Consider the following 19,512-nt stretch of genomic DNA (forward strand, 5'->3'; position numbering starts at 1 on the left):
GGAGGTCTTGGTGGTTTGTATTTTATGTATAGCTGCTGATATTCATCCCTACCAATAAAAAACAATCCACGGTGGGCGTTTTTTTATTATTTTGCCTTTTTTTTTTTGCTTTTGGTTCTGACTTTCTTGTTTATGTTAATATAATTTTTAAATTATAAATAAATATAATTTTTTATATGTTAGTGTTAATATATTTTTTAAATTAAAAATAAATAAATATAACTTTATCTCACCTTCAAGAGCCATTTCACCACTATAATTATTAACAAATTTTACACAATCATATAGATTAAAATAAGGATGACAAATTTAAAATTATTAAAAATTCTAAAATAAAAATTTACTTTTTAAAATTAAAATTAAAAATGTATTTTAATTCCATAAAAATGATTTGATTATGTATTCTATATTTTATTTTATAATGATGGCTAGTGTTATTAATGGATTCCTATATAAACAAACTTTTGAATTTAGGATTTATAATTTAAAATCAATTCATAGAAATATAATTTTTCACCATAAATTATCTAAGAATAAGATTTAACCAAATATATCATGGGAGTTTATAAAAAAACATATGAATAACGAAATAAATATGGAAATTATTTTTTAATGGATAATACAATCAATAAAGTAAATAATAGAAACGAAAAGATTAAAGTAAATATCCTGAAATCTAGCATAATTCCTCATATGTCATATCATCCAAATAGAAAAAGTTATCACAGCAAACTTAATCAATTTAACCAAAGGACTACCATCACTCTTAATAAAAGAAAGAAGATCATCCTTATTAGAGTAAGGAGAAGTAAGAAAAATCTCCTGAACCCAACTCCAAATATGCAAAGCATTCGAACATTCAAAAAATAAATGTTGAATAGATTCCTCGTGTTTTTCACAAAGTGTACACATAGAACACCTTGTATGTGACACCTTTACTGCAAGGAAAAAAACCCACCAAATCGCCATTTATTCTGATAGAAAGCATAGTTGAATGGAGAATTGTACTAATCCATCCGACAAACGAGGGGTGAAAATCAAAACATGTCAAAACTAATAATAAGAACTTTCAACTCAGAGTGTCAAAGGCTTTATAAATATCAACTTTGTAAGCCACATTATCTCCTCTAACATTTTTTATAAAGTATGTTAATAGCTTCAGAAGCAATACCAATGCAATTCTGAATCTGTCTACCCTGCACGCATATTGATTAGCAGAAATGATTCTAGCAGCCACAAGTGCAAGCCTATCCGTCAATATCTTGGAAATAATCTTAAATTTTGAAATTAGAAACAACAATTAGCCTGTAATCTTTAATGGAGTCAACATCCTGAATCTTAGGAATAAGAGATACCACATTACTGTTCATCCAAGGGAGAACCCAGTTTTGTTTAAAAAACTGTTGAACAGCATTGCAAACATCTATCCCAATAATGTCTCAACAAGAATGATAGAAAACACCACCAAAACCATCAGGACCAGAAGCACTATTACCATTAAGATTAAAAATAACAGTCTTGATTTCCAAAAAATCAGAACATTTAATCAACATCATATTCTCCGCAGAGGAAACTAACTCAAGAATATAACAACCAATCAAATCTTCCATATTACTTGTATCTGAAACATTAGAAATAGACTCAGCATAAAGATTTTTATAAAAGTCCAAAATATGATCCTCAATGAGTTTAGGATCCTCAGTAACCTCATTACCAATCTGTAGACGATGAATCCCACTAGAATTATTTCTCCTTTTGACCACAACATGGAAAAAGTAGTATTTCGATCTCCATCTTTAAACCATAACATCTTAGCCCTTTCCTTCCAAAACAAATATTGATAGTGAAGAGCATAATCAAGCTCCTCCTTAGCAATGTTTTCTTGACAAAGAAGCCCATCAATATCAGACAAACTGCATTGTGAATATTACCAAAAGAATTTTTATTCCAATCTCAAAGCTCCATTTCCAACCTTTTAAACTTATGTTGCAAAATAAACATAGGACAACCAACAACCTTGTTATCCAAAGAATCAAGAATAAGCTTCAGACATGAAGTGTCCTGAAGCCACATAGAAAAGAAACGAAAATTGTTAATCTTCCTCAAAGAATTACTAGTAAGACTAGCAAGAATAGGGGAATGATCAGAACAAATTTTAACAAGAACCTGATAAGTTCATGAATCTCATTCATCCAGAAACATTTCATTACATAAAGCCCTATCCAGACTTCTATGATTCTATGCAACCCTCGCCTTACATTACACCAAATATAATAAGATCCAGTAAAAGGCATACAAGAAAGATCATTAGTATTAATCCAATCAAAAAATTCATTACAAGAAACCTGATTAGGAGTCGCCCCCCTTTACGATCATCCGCCGAGAACACAACATTAAAATCTCCCAAAATACACCAAGGCCCTATGAAGAAACTAAAATCCCTCCACAAAAATCGTCTAGCCAAGTATGTGTTAGCACAATAAACACCTGCAAGCTAAAACATTTATCATGCAGAAGGCAAGTTATAGAAATAAACTGATCATTGACCAAGAAATTTTGGACAAGATTACAAACCAACAAACACCAAAGCTTAGCAACTTTATTAACAATAAGAGACGTAGCCACTAAATGCATATTAACATATTTGAGAAGGACATCGAAAGCATTAGTGTACGACATCATAGGTTCAACAAGAAAAACCATGAGGGGTTTATGTAGTTTAAGTAAACTAATCAACATCTCCACAGTTTTGTGGTTTTCCAGTCATTTGACAGTCTAGAAAAATGAAGAGACCTTCATTGTGATGTTGTAGAGAGAACTATCGTAGCAATTTTTTTTAATTTACCAGTCCCCTTATGTGGTCTCCATGGTTTTCTTTTAGTGCAAACTATTTCCTCCCCAGTATCACTAGCATCCTCCTTCATCTCATTAGGATCAACCCAAAATTTTGAAACAACATCTGTAGTTTCCAAACCATCAAGAGAGGAAAAGTGATTTTGCAGGAGGAACGATAGTGCTTTAACATCCCAAGAGATTTAGCCTTCCGAGGGGAGGTATAAGGCGACGGAGATGGTACAGTCACAATAGCAAAGACCTCCACATGATGACCATCAATAGGAGTCTTCATTGGTGCTTTAGTATATGTAGTTGATTTAGCCCTCCGAGGAGAGGTAGAACGCGACGGAGATGGTACTGTTAGAATGTATGGCTTTAAACTAGAGGGGGTGAATGGTTTAAAGAGGGATTTCAAAAACTTTTAAGCCTTGAATGAAATTACTTTGAGAATATCTTGATAAAGAAATCAGTTTTTCAAAAACACAAAGCTAATAGCACAACACCAGCAAAACAATCGGTTGTTTATACCAGTTTACAAATATCAAAACTGAATTTAAAGAGTTAAGGATAGAGAGAATGCACACAAATGTTTATACTGGTTCACTCTAAACCTAGAGCTACATCCAGTCTTCTCAAAAACCACTGAGGAATTTCACTAAGCAATCAAACCTAGATTACTTACAACACAACAAAGAAAGTGACCTTGATCCCCTCAAGACACACACTTCTCTTGGCCAACAGACCAACACTACGAATGTTGATCTTGATCCCCTCAAGAACACACAACACTTTTCAGCAAACACACAGAAGAAACTTGTTCAATAGATACAAGGATTACACTTGTTACAGAAGCAAATCTGAAATCAATACAAGCGGAAATCCTATCTCACACTCTTTGATCAATCTCAATCTCTAAGCAATCTCAACTCTTTGAAAAACTCAAAAACTTGTGTTAATTCTTATTACTCAAATCTGTTTTTCTGAATATATTCAAAGATGTTGTTTGTTATCAAATCTTAACAAACTTATTCATTGCATTTAATAGATTGGTCAAAGCATTAAAGACTAGAGCGTAATAAGTTAAAAACATTTAAAGCTCAGTCAAAACAAAAACCATTTTTCTGTTATGGTACCAAAACAAACAATCAGTTGTTTCCTCGAATCAATCGGTTGTTTTGGTTTTAACAACTCAGCCATTTGAAAAACAGTTTTCAATCTTTTCTCAAAACACCTAAGTATAAAACAATTTCGACAAAACAATCGGTTGTTTTTCACTTAGTTTGAAAAACACTTTTCTTTTAAAATATTGAGAATGTTTGTGCTTTGGATTCAATCAAGAGTGGATTACATAAACAATCTACCCTAGATCCTATCTAAGACAGCTCAGCAACAGCAAGCACAGCCAAGCCTTCAACATCCTTCAAAGAGTTTGGATTCTTCAAAGCTTAAACACCACTTGGTTCAACAATCTCCCCCTATTTGATGAAGACAAATCCTTGGTGCTTGTGTCTGATCTGATTGAATCTGAAGCAGTACCTGCAAAAATAGCATATATACTATCCAATGTTTCTTACAACAGTAGGTCATAATTTTATACATTTAAAGCATAAAACTTGATAAACAATCGGTTGTTTACTCGAAACAATCGGTTGTTTCTATCAGCAGCAGCAGAAACCAATTTTATATCAGAGATATTAACATATTTAAACAGTTTCAGATAAGGATTCACAAGACCAATTAATTCTCCCCTTTTGTCTTCACAAATAGACTTTAACAGTAACAAAATAGATTTAGGAGAGATTATTGAGATCAAGAATACCTAACTCATTTCTTAGAAAGAAGAACCTCTCCTTTGGTAGTGGTTTAGTGAAGATGTCAGCTAACTACAGTTTGGTCTCGACAAACTTTACTTCACAGTTCCCATTGTTTACATGATCCCTGATAAAATGATGCCTTATCTCAATATGTTTGGTCCTTGAGTGTTGAATTTGATTCTTGGTAAGATTGATGGCACTTGTGTTATCACACATCAAAGGGACTTTGTTGATCTTTAATCCAAAGTCTGCAAGTTGTTGTTTGAGCCATAGAATCTGTGCACAGCAGCTACCAGCAGCTATATACTCAGCCTCAACAGTAGAGAGAGCAACACATGCTTGCTTCTTGCTATGCCATGAGATTAGACTTGAGCCAAGGAGATGACAAGTCTCACTTGTGCTCTTTCTATCTAGCTTGCAACCTTTCAAGAGCTTGGTTCTTGAAAGTTATTCAAGTTTTGATCCTAAATCTTTTTTAAATGGCTGAAAAGTTTTCTTTTGGGGAAGGTGAATGTTTAAGCAAACCACCTTTGTTCCGTGGTATGAAATATGAATTGTGGTTCATAAGAATGAAATTCTTTGTTGAATCTATAGATAGAAAAATCTGGAATGTTATTACAAATAGCTATCTCATGCCTATATCTGAAAATGTTTTTTCTGAAAGAGAACATCTTGATTGTGTAGCTATGAACATCATTGTATCTGCACTTGATTCTAATGAATTGCTCAAGGTTTCAGAATGTAGTTCTGCCAAAGAAATGTGGAATACCCTTGAAGAGTATCACAAGAATCCAAAGAGTGCCTTGATGGACAAAGAAGAATCTTTTGTTGAATCTTTCTCTTCAGAATCCAGAAAAGAGGTTTGTCTTATGACAAAAGAAGAATCTGGATCAAGTCAAGCTGCAGGGAACAAAAAATGTCAATACTCAAGTGATGAGAGTAAAGAGGAAACATTTAGGTTGTTGATAAGTGTTTAATTTCAGTAATATTTCATATTAAAATATAGGCACTTATGAGGATTTATTGCTAATTTACATATAAAATAATCCCTAATTTATGAATTTATACCTTTTTACATTTTTTATGATCTTTATTTGAATAAGAGTATTGTATTCCCAAATTTGGTGTTAATTGCAGATTTCTAAGGAAGATTGGAGATTTGGATTAAAGATGAATGATTTGATCTAAAAAGATAAAGATAGAAGGTCCCAGAATGGAAAAGATGCAAAGAAAGATTGGGCATTTTTTTATGTTTTATCATTTAGCCCATTAGCGCGACACAATAAACAACCTAACCCTAGAAAACTAGGATAAATAGAGGGCTAGAGGCTCAACCTTAGTGTGCCAGATTGAGAAGAAAACACCATAGAGTGAATTGTAACCCAATTGGGAGAATGGAAGGTGCTAGAAGTATGCGTGGCTAATTCTACCCTTTGGGGTTGGGAGTAATATGCTCAAACTCTTATGTATTGAGGTGATATCTTATATATTAATATTCAGTTCTTGGTTGATTATTGGTATTGTTGTTTTACTTCTAACTTTCCGTGACAAATTGAGAATCTTAAATCTGACCGGGAGGTATTTTTAGGGTTCAAACCTAAACAACAATACTTAACATATTTAAGTGCTAGGAATAGACTTGAAATGTTAATTGCTATTAAACGTCTGAGCTTCGTTCTAAGTTGTTCTTATAATTATGCGAGGGATCGATAGTTAGGGGACATTCTTAAGGATTTTATATGCGAGGAATCGATATAAATGATTTTCATACGGGCATCAATTTCAATCAAAGAACTTAATATTGACATGCTAATCAAAATACTTGAGAGTGAGAGAGATGAAACTAATCCTTATTTTTCCAATTGAAACAACTAATTCTTTGTTTGTTTTCTTATTGATCAGTGCCAACATAATCACTTCACACTCTTTTTTATTGTTCTGTTGTTATATTTAGCGAATATTGTACTCGATGATTCACTGTTCTTTGTGGGATCGATATCCGTCCTTAGGGACAATTATTACTTCTGACAAATATCGAGTCAAGACTTTGGAAGAAGAGTTGAACCATTCAAAAACATATTTTGAAAGTTTGGAAATGATTTACAAAAACTCTTCTTGCAAGTGTAATTCTAGCTTTTGTGAAAATTGTGAATCTCTTCAAAAGAAGGTTCACTATCTTTTAAAAACCATGGACAAGTTTTCCAAAGGTCAATCCAATCTTGAAATTGTTCTTGCTTCTCAAAAATGTGTTTTTGGCAAGGCTGGGTTGGGGTTTAATCCAAACAGCAAGAACAAATCTGTTTCAAAATCCTTTTCAAGTTTGTTTGAAAAACAACCTGTTATTTTATCGAAACAACCGGTTGAAATTTATCATTACTACATGAAAAGGGGCCACACTATTAGATTCTACAGAGTAAGAAGGTTTTGTGTTCCTAAAGGTATTTTGAAATGGGTTCCTAAGGTTTCTAAGGTTCCTAAGACTCCTACTAACATCATAGGACCCAAATTCATAAGGGGGCCAAATCTTGCTTCTTAATTCTTGTAGGTATCATTGGCAGCCAAGAATCATTTTTGGACTTGAAGAATGACTATCAAAGGGAAAAGCGACAAGAGTAAAGTCAATCTTTGTAACTACACCTACAATTGTATATGTCTTGCAAGGTTCTTTGAAAGTCAAAAGACATCTTGGCACATGCATAATGGGTGCTTAAAAGAGAAACTTCAAGAATAAAGAGAGTATGTGTGTTTTCATTTTCACTTTATGTAAGTGTGCCTTGTGATCATATGAACATCTCAAAGTCTTCTTTTTGGGTGAATCTATTGGGGTTCTCTATGCAAAGGTATGAACAAATTGCATACTACATTTTCATCAATTTAAAAGGTAATTTCTGGTTATGAAAAATGTCTTTTTTTGCTGTCACAGTAAAACAACCGATTATTTTTTTGAAACAACCAATTGTTTTTCCTCTGGAATCTCTATATAATGCTGTCAAGTTTGTTTATGCATGATTAAACCATTCCTCTTTTTCAAATCTTGCTTTTGGACAAATATACATTGAGTGTGCCTTAGAATTTGATAATAAAAGTTATATCCACTTGTTTTCTTGAAAGCTCTATGACATGTTCTATTCTTGAAATGTCAAAATTGTTTGTACTGTTGGACTACTCTATTATCATTCTGATTTCTGCTTTGTACAACCCTTCTCATTTTCTATTTGTAGATCAAATAGGGGGAGAAGTGTATGTTTGATTTGGTTGTATAGTTAGCTTTAAATCTGATGCATTATGTTGTTGCTTCTCTGCACTTGAGTACTTCAATTTTTCTGGTTTTTTCTACTAATTTTGTATATGCAGAAAACTGGTTTGTGTGTGTCTTGTTATCTTGTTGCTATACTTGCTTTGTTTATGCATCAATTTTGTGTTACAGGACCCTTCAAGTACAAGTGCTATGATGAAAAATGATCAAAGTGATGTTTATGGTTCAAGAGCATATACACCTTACTCACATTCTTGACAAGTCAAAATTCATGTCCTATGTAAAGAAACTTCAAGAATAAAGATTCTGATATGGTGTTGTTGATGGCTTATAACTGTGGAGGAGTCTGTCCATGTGGTGTTTGAAGAAATCATTCATAGTGATCCAGGTTCTACAAAGGTTTATGCAGAAGATGAGCATAACATCACCTTGGAGAAGTTGGAATCATGTCCAGAAAAACAACTGATTGATTCTGCGAAACAACCGGTTGAAATTCTGCAACAGGAAGAGTTACCAAAGGAATGGAGAATTCCAAGGGATCTTTCAGTGGAGAACATCATTGGATGCAAATGGGTTTCATAAACAAGCTGGATGAATCTGGAGTAATTACAAGGAACAAGGCAAAGCTTGTGGCTAAATGTTATAATCAAGAAGAAGGCATAGATTATGGTGAAACCTATGCTCCAGTTGCAAGATTAGAAGCTGTAAGGTTGTTGCTGACCTTTGCTTGTATTAGTGGATTCAAATTGTTTCAAATGGATGTTAAGTGTGCTTTCCTCAATGGAATCATCAATGATGAAGTCTATGTTGAACAACCACCGGGCTTTGAAGATCATCAACATCCTAACCATGTATACAAGCTGAAAAAGGCCTTGTATGGGCTTAAGCAAGCTCCAAGGCAGTGGTATGAGAGGTTTAGTAAGTTGTATATGTTCATCCTATGCTTTTGGCTTCAAAAGACCAAATGAAATTCTAAACATGCTTGAGGTAATGCAAAGAAGAAAGGATATTTCTACCAAATCCACCTCTTGAGCAATCATTTGACCAACTTGAATGGTTGGATGAAGAAAAGATAGGGGGAGAAATTGTGGTCTCCTTGCTGAAATTTCTGGGGTCTATGGTACTTTGATTTTGCTGCTGTCACAGCTCTGATACACCATAGATCTTTGCTGCAAATTTGATATGGTATTAAAGATTTGTTGCTGCAATGGTGCTGCTACAACACACAGGTTTTCTGGTTTATCATGTTGCTGCTATATGTTGATTTTCAATGCTAGAAATTCTTCTGTTTGTATCCCTTCTTTCATTCTATTTGAGAAGATAAATAGGGGGAGAATGGTGTGGTTTTATGTGTTGTGTTGCTGCTGCTACACTACGGTGTTATCTGGTTTTATCATGGTTTAAATTCTATTGTTGCCATGCTCTTATTCACCATAGTTCTGTTGCACACAAGTCTCATTTTGGCACTGATTTTTATGGTTATTTGACTGGTTTTTCTGCTTAAAGGCTTATGCAAAAAACTGGTTTTGTGTGCCTTGGTATCCTGCTGGTATACTTGCTTTGTATATGCACAAATTCTGTTTTGCATGACCTTTCAAGTTCAAAAACAACAACACAAACAAACCAGGGATTTGTCTTCATCAAATAGGGGGAGATTGTTGAACAAGATGCTTTGATGTCTCCAAATCCAAAAGGAAAGCTTGAAGACCTTGTTGTTGGGTGTGTGTGTGTTGTCTAGTTGTTTGAAACTTGTTAATTCACTCCTTAAGATGATTCAAGTTCATTTGAATCTTTAACCTTTTGAAAAGATGTGTTTTCTAAAAAGCTGTCAAAAATTCAACAGGTTGTTTTTCAAAAACAACAAGTTGTTTTACCTTAGCTGTTTTTGAAAAACTTGGTTGACTTTGCTGTCAAACCAAAACTGATTGTTTCGACAAAACAATCGATTGTTTTCCTGAAAACCTTAACAGAATTTTGTTAAGCGGTTTTAATGTTTTAAATGATCCTAACTAACTTAGCTCCTTTATTAAATGCTTTTAACCACTTGGTGGGTCTATATAAAGGTGGTTTTACGCTCCTAATCTTGGAGTAACAGAAAGAGTTTATCAAAACAGTTTTTCCAAAATTTGAAAGAGCTTTGGATCATTCTTAAGTGTGTGGAATAGGATTGGGTTGTCATTCTGAACTTTAAGCTTTGTAATACCCAGGTGTATTCTATTCCCTTCTTCCTTGATTATTGTATTTCTGTAGTTGTGTTGCCAAGGAGTGTTGTGTGTTCTTGAGGGGTTCAAGATCAACACTCTTAGTGTGGTTTGCCAAAGGTAGTGTGTTTCTTGAGGGGTTCAAGGTCACTACTTTGGTGTGTGGTGTTTGTAATCTGGTTTTGATTGCATAGTGGAATACCTAGTGGTTTCTGGGGACTGGATGTAGCTCTTGGTGTAAGAGTGAACCAGTATAAATTGCTTGTGTGCTTATCTCTTACCCTTAACCCTTTAAATTCTGTTTTTAAGTTGTTTTCCTAAACAACCGATTGTTTTTCTGATATCATCTTAAAACAGTTTTGGGTATTTGTTTCCTTGATTCTTTTCTCTGCAATTCAGCATTGATTTTCATTATACCTTCAAAGTTTGCGAAAATCCCTCTTAAACAATTCACCTCCCCTCTCGTTTAAGGCCATATATTCTAACAGGTACAACCACAGGAATAGAGACCTCCACATGTTGATCATCAATATGAGTTATAACTGAATGTGACTATGAGCTTTTTGCTTACATAACAGCAGGTGAATTCCTTAGCATCCTCGGTTCTAGAAAATCTAAAGTGGGAGTGAACAACCCCTTCCTAGATGGGGACCTATCATGATCTGAGACATCCTCGACAAGAACCATATCTGCAAAATCATCATCCCCTCCATATGTTTTATCAAAAGCAAGGTGACCTAAGAGTGACCCTACATTAGCCACGCTAAGAGCATCAATTTTCAATTTATCAGTGGGGCCTTCCACGAGCTTTGGCTACGGATCTTTCTTTCGATACTCTTTACGTTGCTTAGGAACCGCGATCCTCCCTTGTTCTCGTTCATCAGAAGTTATCTTCTAAGAAGGTTTATGTTGAGGCTCAGAAACATCATGAATCACCCGGCACTAAGCAAGCTCATGCCCAATCATCTTATAGTGAGAGCAAAATGGAGGGAGTCATTCATATTCCACACCAGCTACAAAAACAAAGTCTAGATGTTCCACCAAGAGGTGATCGGGAAGAGGGGACAACAGATCAATATCCATCAGCACTCTAGCAAACAAACCCTTATTCTTTCTCATAGTATGATCATCCAAAGACAAAGGAGTACCAAGACCTCTGATGATGGAAAATATCGCCCTTGGTTTCCAATACTCCAAAGGAAAATTGTAGATTTTAACCTAGGCTTGAGTTTTGGTACTCTTCATAGTAGTTGGAACAAAGTCTTTTGTCCAGGCAAACAATCTCAAGAAACCAGGAGATAACTGCAAGGAACCCATCCTTAGGGCCCATCGCATGTCTTCTAAAGAACCAAACTCAAACTCATACAAACCCTTCCCAAAAGGAATTGCTTTCCACGATCCAAGAGCCTTCCACATCGACATCAACTTTTTAGTTAAATCCAGGTGTGTGAGAGGTTTATCCCCCCTAGATAGAATAACCAAAACATAAAGATGAGTCTTGCATTCCTCAATACCATCCAAGTAATCTGCCTCATCAATCCAGATAGCAATCATGTTTCCCTTAATACAAGGAGTAGGTAACTGGGACAAATGAATGACACATGTATTTCTCAAAGCCTAAGCAAAAGTCTTCCTTTGGCTTGACATAGCAGATGCTTTCTTATTCAATCGATCCATCAAACAAACCCATGGAATGAGGAAACCCATAGAGCCCTCTGAATCCCCAATCTGCCACGTTTGGGACTACACAACACCACCAACTTGCAAACGCAGACCAACCCTTCCACGAACAAGATCAGAACAACAGCTTCCAAGAACGCCAATCTGCAGATGACGCGCCTCCCACTAGGACCACGATCTGCAGTGTCGCGCCTCCTACAGACCTACACCAGCCCCTTCACGCTAGAGCCCACCTTGATACAAACCGACAAATGACTAATGACACAACAAGCACTTCCCAAAAGGGTCAGTCATCTCAAGATACAAAGTCAGGTCCCACCAAGGCTCGAGAAAGAATCAGCAAAAGAAGAAGAAGCTATAAACCAGAATACCAGAAGTTCTTCTTTTTGGTCTTCTTAAAAAAATAGAATACGTTTGTAAATAGTTTGGGCTCACTTTAGGGGTCCAAATAGAAAAGATAGGCTAGAATAAGGTGTCTTTAGCATAATAGGGGGTGTAGTTATCATTTTAGCTTGTTCCTGACCCTTTAGGAAGGCAATTTGACCTAGTTTCTAGAAGGACAAGCCTAGGGTGCGGGTTGGACTACCCAAAGTCAAACCCTAAGGCTGCCCCTTTTTCCCTTTTCCCATCCTACCCCTCTTGCTTGTTTTCGAAAGCTCCTTCACCTATAAATAGGAGGTCTACCCATTGTATTTTACAAGTTGAATTTGAATGAAGTGAAGAAACTCTGCACAAATTGAGTGATCTCTTAGTGAGGCTTATGTCCTCTTAGGTTTGAGGTCTTATCTTGAGTGGTTTTGGGAAGCTCTCAAGTGACGGCAACACACTCATCTTGGAGCACATCACACTCCAAGTGGCGTGACATTTCTCACCCACCATCATAAGTTTTATCATTCCATTTTCCTTCCATTTCTCCATTCCATTTTTGTTCTTGTCTCTTAGTTTTCTTATTTGTTGCTCTTGGGTTTCACTCATAATTATGAGTATGGTGCATCATTTGGGAGGTCTTGACCACCATTGATATTTACCTTGTGCCCATTTCAATTTTGCAAATTGCATCTCATACTCACTATATCTTGTTTTTCATCTTTGCCTCTGGAAAGTGAACCTTCACACTTACTTAACCACTTGGTTAAGTTCGTGTCCAGTGGGAATTTTCCTTATGTCCTCACCATTAATTGCTAAAATCCAAATCTTAAGTAAAAGTGTCACCATAAATGAAAACATCTAAAAATCAACTCACATCACACCTGCACCTCGACCAATCGTGCGCACGAACATCAGCTGCGTTGCCACGCATGTCGCTAACCGTCGTCGTGTTCGTGACCCACACCTACAATTCGCACCAGAATGCTTTTCGTGTCACCCACGCACGTCGCTAACCCTACACGTTCGTGATCCACACCACTGCACGTCACACACTTACTGCAGAACAGCAACCAGATAGACGCGCACCACCAACACTTGGTAGCCACACCGCCGCACTCCCAAATCCCTCCTGCCCTATAACCCTACTCGCTCTTGAGAGGAAAACCAAATCTCTTTTTCTTTGTCAGGTTCTATGTCAAATATAGATATTTTTCATTAAAAATTTTGGCTTAAACAAGTTCACAATACTAATATTACTCTGGACTATGTGCTAAAAAATTGTTTTTAAGTTTAATCACAAATATATATAACACATGTCCAAGTTAAGTGCTCTTTGTCCAAGTTATACAACAATAAAATAGCAAATATGAAATAAAAGCACTTTCTCTAAAAAAAAAATAATGAAAGAATTATATATATATATATATATACACACGTGAAAAACAAACATAATCAAATATGTCAAAAACCATAATCTATTATGTATATTTTCTTCCTAAATTATTTTTATTTTATTGTAATTCTTTTTTCTTTCAAATAATGTCTTGTTTGTTTTGCTTTGATTTGGTATTGTACACTCTTTTTTAATATCCGTTCGTATGAAAAGTAGATTAATAGATCATAGGGATCAATTTATTTGTGTAAACTATATTGATAACTTGTTTTAACTCAAAAAAATTATACTATCTTACATATTTATTTAATTAAGTTTTAATGATGTAACACCTCAAAAAGGAACATCACACCAAATATAATATATGTATAAATATATCTATTTACAAAATAAAGAAATAAAAAAAAATATTAATTTTTATATTCTCTCTCTGTTCTGATCTTAAGTCCGAGAGATAGCATCACTAGGGTCAATCACCGCATTCGAGGTATTGTCTGCTTTGGAGGTCGGTGCTCCGTCACAGTTTTGTCCTTAAAAGGTGCCTCAAAGGGTTGAGGGAGGAAGGAGTATATAAATTTCCCTAGGCCTCGACTCCTGAGAGGTGTGGGACTATATTGGTGATACCAAAACAAGTCCCCCAGTCGAGGTCTAAGGGGAGTGATTTCCCCCTAGTTGAAGGGCTACGGAACATTTTCGTTCCCACAGAGGCGCCTTTTAATGACAAAACTGTGGCGGAGCACCAACCTCCAAAGCGGACAATACCTCGGATGTGATGATTAACCCTAGCGATGTTATCTCTCGGACTTGAGGTCCGAACATTGACACTGATGTGATTCCACTAGCCATATAGAGAAAGGTTCTTGACCTTCTTAGGAATCACCTTGAGTTGGACATAATAGAGGCACTTTTCTTAGAGTTGGATCATTGTTCTAAGACAAGAACTCACCAAAAACTAGTACCAAATCCCAAACTCATTGGATGAACCAATTTTAGTCAAATTGAACCGAACAAAAGAGGTGAAATTAAAAGGAACCGAACAGAAATGATTAAGCACACAAATGAACCGAACAGAATTGAAATTAAAAGGCAAGAACAGAAACAATAGGTGCTGGAAAAACAGAAAAACCGAACCAAAATACTCAAGAACACAAGACAACAAGAGCAATTGAAAGAGAAGGAAGGAAGGAAAGGAGAGTGCTCATGAAGATGGAAGAATGTTGGATGATCTCGCCACTAGAAGTGTGGAATGCTCCTAGATGAGAGTGATGCCGCCACTTGAGGACTCCAATGATCCATCAAGATAAGACTAGAGAAGAAGGCTCCAAAAGCTCTCCAAAGTTCACTCAAAATTTGAGTAGAGTTTTCTTAGATTAATTCCAATCTGAATTTTACAAAGAGAGCACCTCTATTTATAGCCTAAGGTGCTGAAAATGCAAGCTAAAACAATTCAAAATTCCCTCCCAAATCATTCTAGAACCGGCGCCTATTCTATGCATGAGGAAGGTGTGACCCTTTCCTTCACTTTGGCACCTCCTATTCTACTTCTACACCTATCTTCTAATACACCCCCCCCCCCCAAAGCTCCTAACTAAAGCCTACAAGATGTTAAAACAAAAGAGGTTTCTAATGTTTCCCTCTAAGCACCTTCAACTAAAGAAATTACAAAAAGAGAAAATAAATGTCCTCTAGCTCCCAAAGCTTTGAACATGCTTCTTGTAATCCTTTGAGGTGGACTTTGACCTCCATGGGCGTCTTCTATTTGTGCCTCCACCTCGTCTTGATCTTGTTGATTGGCCTCCATGTCCTCTTGAGCTTGATCTCCATCAAACACCGTGTGTGGGAACGAAAATGTGTCTCAAGCCCTTCAACTAGGGGGAAACTGTTAGACTTGATGGCTAGAACAAGAGGAGGGGTGAATTGTTTTCAAAATATTTTCTCAAATACTTTGCTTAGAATGAAACTTTAACAAACAACTCAGAAAAGCAATTCAGAAAACCAATACAATAGACAAACAGAAACTGGTAACAGAAATTCAATCAGTTAAAATTGCAATGTAACCGGTTGTTTATGACAGCGGAAAATACACACAGTTAATGAGAGAAGAGATAGAGAGAATTACACATAGAGTTTATACTGGTTCACTCAATCACAGAGCTACATCCAGTCCTCAGTCAAACCACTGAGTATCCACTATACAACCAATCACAGATTACACATACAACACACACAAAGAGGTGACTTTGAATCCCACAAAGCCTACTCACCCTCTTTGCACACAACAAACACCTCAAGCCAGAATCACACTGACTTTACAGGATTTTACAGCAGTTATACAAAGAGTAATATGAACAATTACAAGAACTTGAACAGGATTAGAAAACACCTGGAATCACAGTACACCAAAACCCTATTGATCAGTTCTTTGAATCACAGCAAAGCTCAAAGGCAATCTTGCTAAAACTTGGTAAAAACCTTTTCACAAGCAGTTTGTAATCTCTCAAATCAATCACAATCAAAGTATCAAAACTTTTTTGTTTCATCAATCTATTTTCGTTTAAATGAAGACTCATTTTATAAACCTTGAAAAGCTACCGTTGATGACAGTTTTAAACATTCAAATCAGTTAAAACAGGTTTTTGAAAAGCTGTTATGAAAACATACATTTAATCGGTTAAAACCACGATTTAACCGGTTGAATGGTTTTGTCAGTTATACAACTGATTCAAAACATAGTTTCAAAACCCCTTTGCCAGCTAAGTGACAAACAACCGATTATCTCGAAACTTTAATCGGTTGTTTTTCCCTTTACATGGAAAAACACTTTAAGCTTTAAAACATATTGAAATAAGCTTTGTCTGGGAATCAATACTGATCTTACAAAGATTCTAAACCCCATACCAAAACCTAAACCTAAAACATCACACAGCTTCAGGCTTCATGAGGATTTGGCACATCAAAGCTTCCCATCTTTAACAGAAACCACTCCTCTTGGACCTCGACTGGGGGGCTTGTTCCGGTACCAATATAGTCCCACATTTCTCAAGAGTCAAGGTCAAGGGAAATTTATATACTCATTCCTCTTTCAACCTACCGATGCACCTTTTAAGGACAAAACCGTGACGGAGCACCAACCTCCAAAGCGGACAATACCTCGGATGTGGTGATTGACCTTAGACCCTAGCAATGTTATCTCTCAGACTTGAGGTAGGAACACTCTCCAAATGCCATTTTTGCACCTGCATATAAATTTTCTTGTGTACATAGTATAGTCATCACGTCTAATACATAAACAAACATATGCAAGAGTAAACTATTGAAATAAAGTTCCAACATACGAAATATATAATTAAAAGAACCAATTTGAATAGTAATTCATAATTAATTTAGTTTCATTTTCATTCAAACACAATCATACAAAAATCCAAATACCAATCACAATAATTCAATTTCATTTCAATCATATCGACAACACGTGGGTCTATTTCCAATCACAATCATTGGATTTTATTTAAATTCACAATACTTTGATTTCATTTCAATCACATTGACTCCACATTGATCCATTTGCAATCATATTACCTTGATTTCATTATAATCCTCAATACTTTGATTTCATTTCAATCACATTAATTGCATATGGATTTATCATCTTCTGGAAGGCTCATTAAGTATGCTCATACCAGAGATTAACATCTTATTCAATACCCAATACTTAGATTTACACACGAATCTAAGAGAAAAGACTGGGTAAGTTTAAACATCCAAAACTGTGAGACTACAAGGGGTCAAGGTGTGTATAAACTCCCTCATCAACTTCTCACCAAATTATATCTTAGTCTATATGACTTAGACCATCACTAAAGCTAGAGGATATATGTTAAAATATAGGTTTTACATAGTTAATGTAGCAGTACACAACATCTCATTCATTATCCCAAATGTATGGCATCAAGTTCATACATGCTTTCATCATTCACATACATTACATATCATTCGCATATAATGCATATCAATCACTCATACATTATTTAAGATTTCCCAAATCAATTACACATAAATCTCAATTTCCTACACCATCCATCATTCACGCCAATCCATATCATTTAAAATTTGTACAATTCAATTGATCATACATCATTTAAGATTTCTCAAATCAATTACAAATACATCTCAAATTCATGCACATTCCATTATTTACACCAATCCATATCATATATTCATTTTATATTTATAAAAAGAAATCATATATAATCAAATTCATTGAAGATAAAAGAAGAATAGAAAGAGATAGAAATAAATTTAAATATTTTTTTTAAATATCATTTCAGGAACAATCCAACCATACATCTTATAAATAGTTCAAAATGATAAATCAAACTAAAATTTGTTCAAACATCATTCTTCAATCATTTCAATACAATCTTAACTATTCAATCTCATATAGTCATAAACTCACAATCAAATCATGTTTAAATAAGTAACTTTATACCCTAACATGCATAATTCAATTTCTAGATTAACTTGTTATATAAATCAACTATGTAAGATTTTATCGAAAACATAGATAGCTTCCCTTATACAATACAAGAAAATAATCAAATTGCAACTAGTTTTAGATATCAAAATAATTAGTCATTATTGGATTAAATTAGAGATTATTTCAAAGACTAAAAAAATTGTTGGTATCTAAAGTAGTTTCTATTACTAATAAAAATTTATAAGGTAGTTTTTAAATTAGTATCCAACCGTTAACTACTAAGATTTTATCTACTAATATTTTAGATTCTACGTTAGTCTCTAAAAGACTAGTTGAGACCAATTTATAATCTAAAATATTAGTAGCTAAAACTTTGGTAGCTAATTTAGATATCAGTTTAGAAACCATTTTATAAATTTTTATTAATAATAGAAACCACTTTAGATACTAATAATTTTGTAGTCTCTAAAATAGTATATAATTTAGTTAATATAGTGACTAATTATTTTTTGTCTCTAAATTTGGTTGTTATTTAATGAATTTCTTGTAGTAAAATGAAATTCTTTATTTTAATAGAAATTATATCTTAAGGAGGGGAACCACTCCAAAATTGAAGGACCTAGAGCAAGTTATCCAAACTTAAAAGAATTTTAGTATAAGGTTAAGTTGAGATGAACACTTTTCTCAACTGATCCACCAAGGTTGATGACAAAATCATAAGGAAAAACAGAAAATATGGAATCTTAAGAGTAAATAGAAACTTATTTTGTTTGAAAATATCATCGATAATGAAAAAAAAAACATTTGAAATAAATGAGATATGGAGAAAGAGAATTTAAAAAACTTGAGAAAAGAGATGATAAGGAAGAATGAAAAATTGAGAGAGAAAAGATGGTGCTGTTTCCGAGTATTACAAATTACACAATCACAAATTTAAATAAAAAAACGGTTAATCATCTTAAAATAATCCATAATATTTTTAAAAAGGTTATAAAAAAGTTTAAATTTTATTAAAAAGTATATATAGTATAGTAAACTAATGTAAAGTTAGATAAAAAAAAAGTTAAAACAAAAATAATTTACTGAATCAATAAAAAATTAATATTTGTGGTATTTAAATAAAGAAATAAAATTTAAATAAATTGTGTAATCACGAGTCAAATTTTTAATTCAGAATGGGAGGAAGGAATAAATTTTCTTTCTTAAAAATTCCTACTAAAGTTAATATAAAATTAAAATCTACCCATTAATGAAAACTAGGAGTATGTAAAAAATTTAGTCTTAATAATATTCTCGGAACTCGTCCTTGACAAAAAAAATTCCATATTTGATCAAATACATATATAAATATGAATATTAACATGAGTAATAATTAACATTTTAAATTTGGTATAACATGAGATTCGGTATATACATATTTTTTTCCCTATCTCCATGTTAGTCTCTATATTAATTTACTAAAATATTCTTAATTTAACTCATCAGTT

Source organism: Phaseolus vulgaris, chromosome 6 (genome assembly GCF_000499845.2).
Source record: "Phaseolus vulgaris cultivar G19833 chromosome 6, P. vulgaris v2.0, whole genome shotgun sequence".
Classification (NCBI taxonomy): domain Eukaryota; kingdom Viridiplantae; phylum Streptophyta; class Magnoliopsida; order Fabales; family Fabaceae; genus Phaseolus; species Phaseolus vulgaris.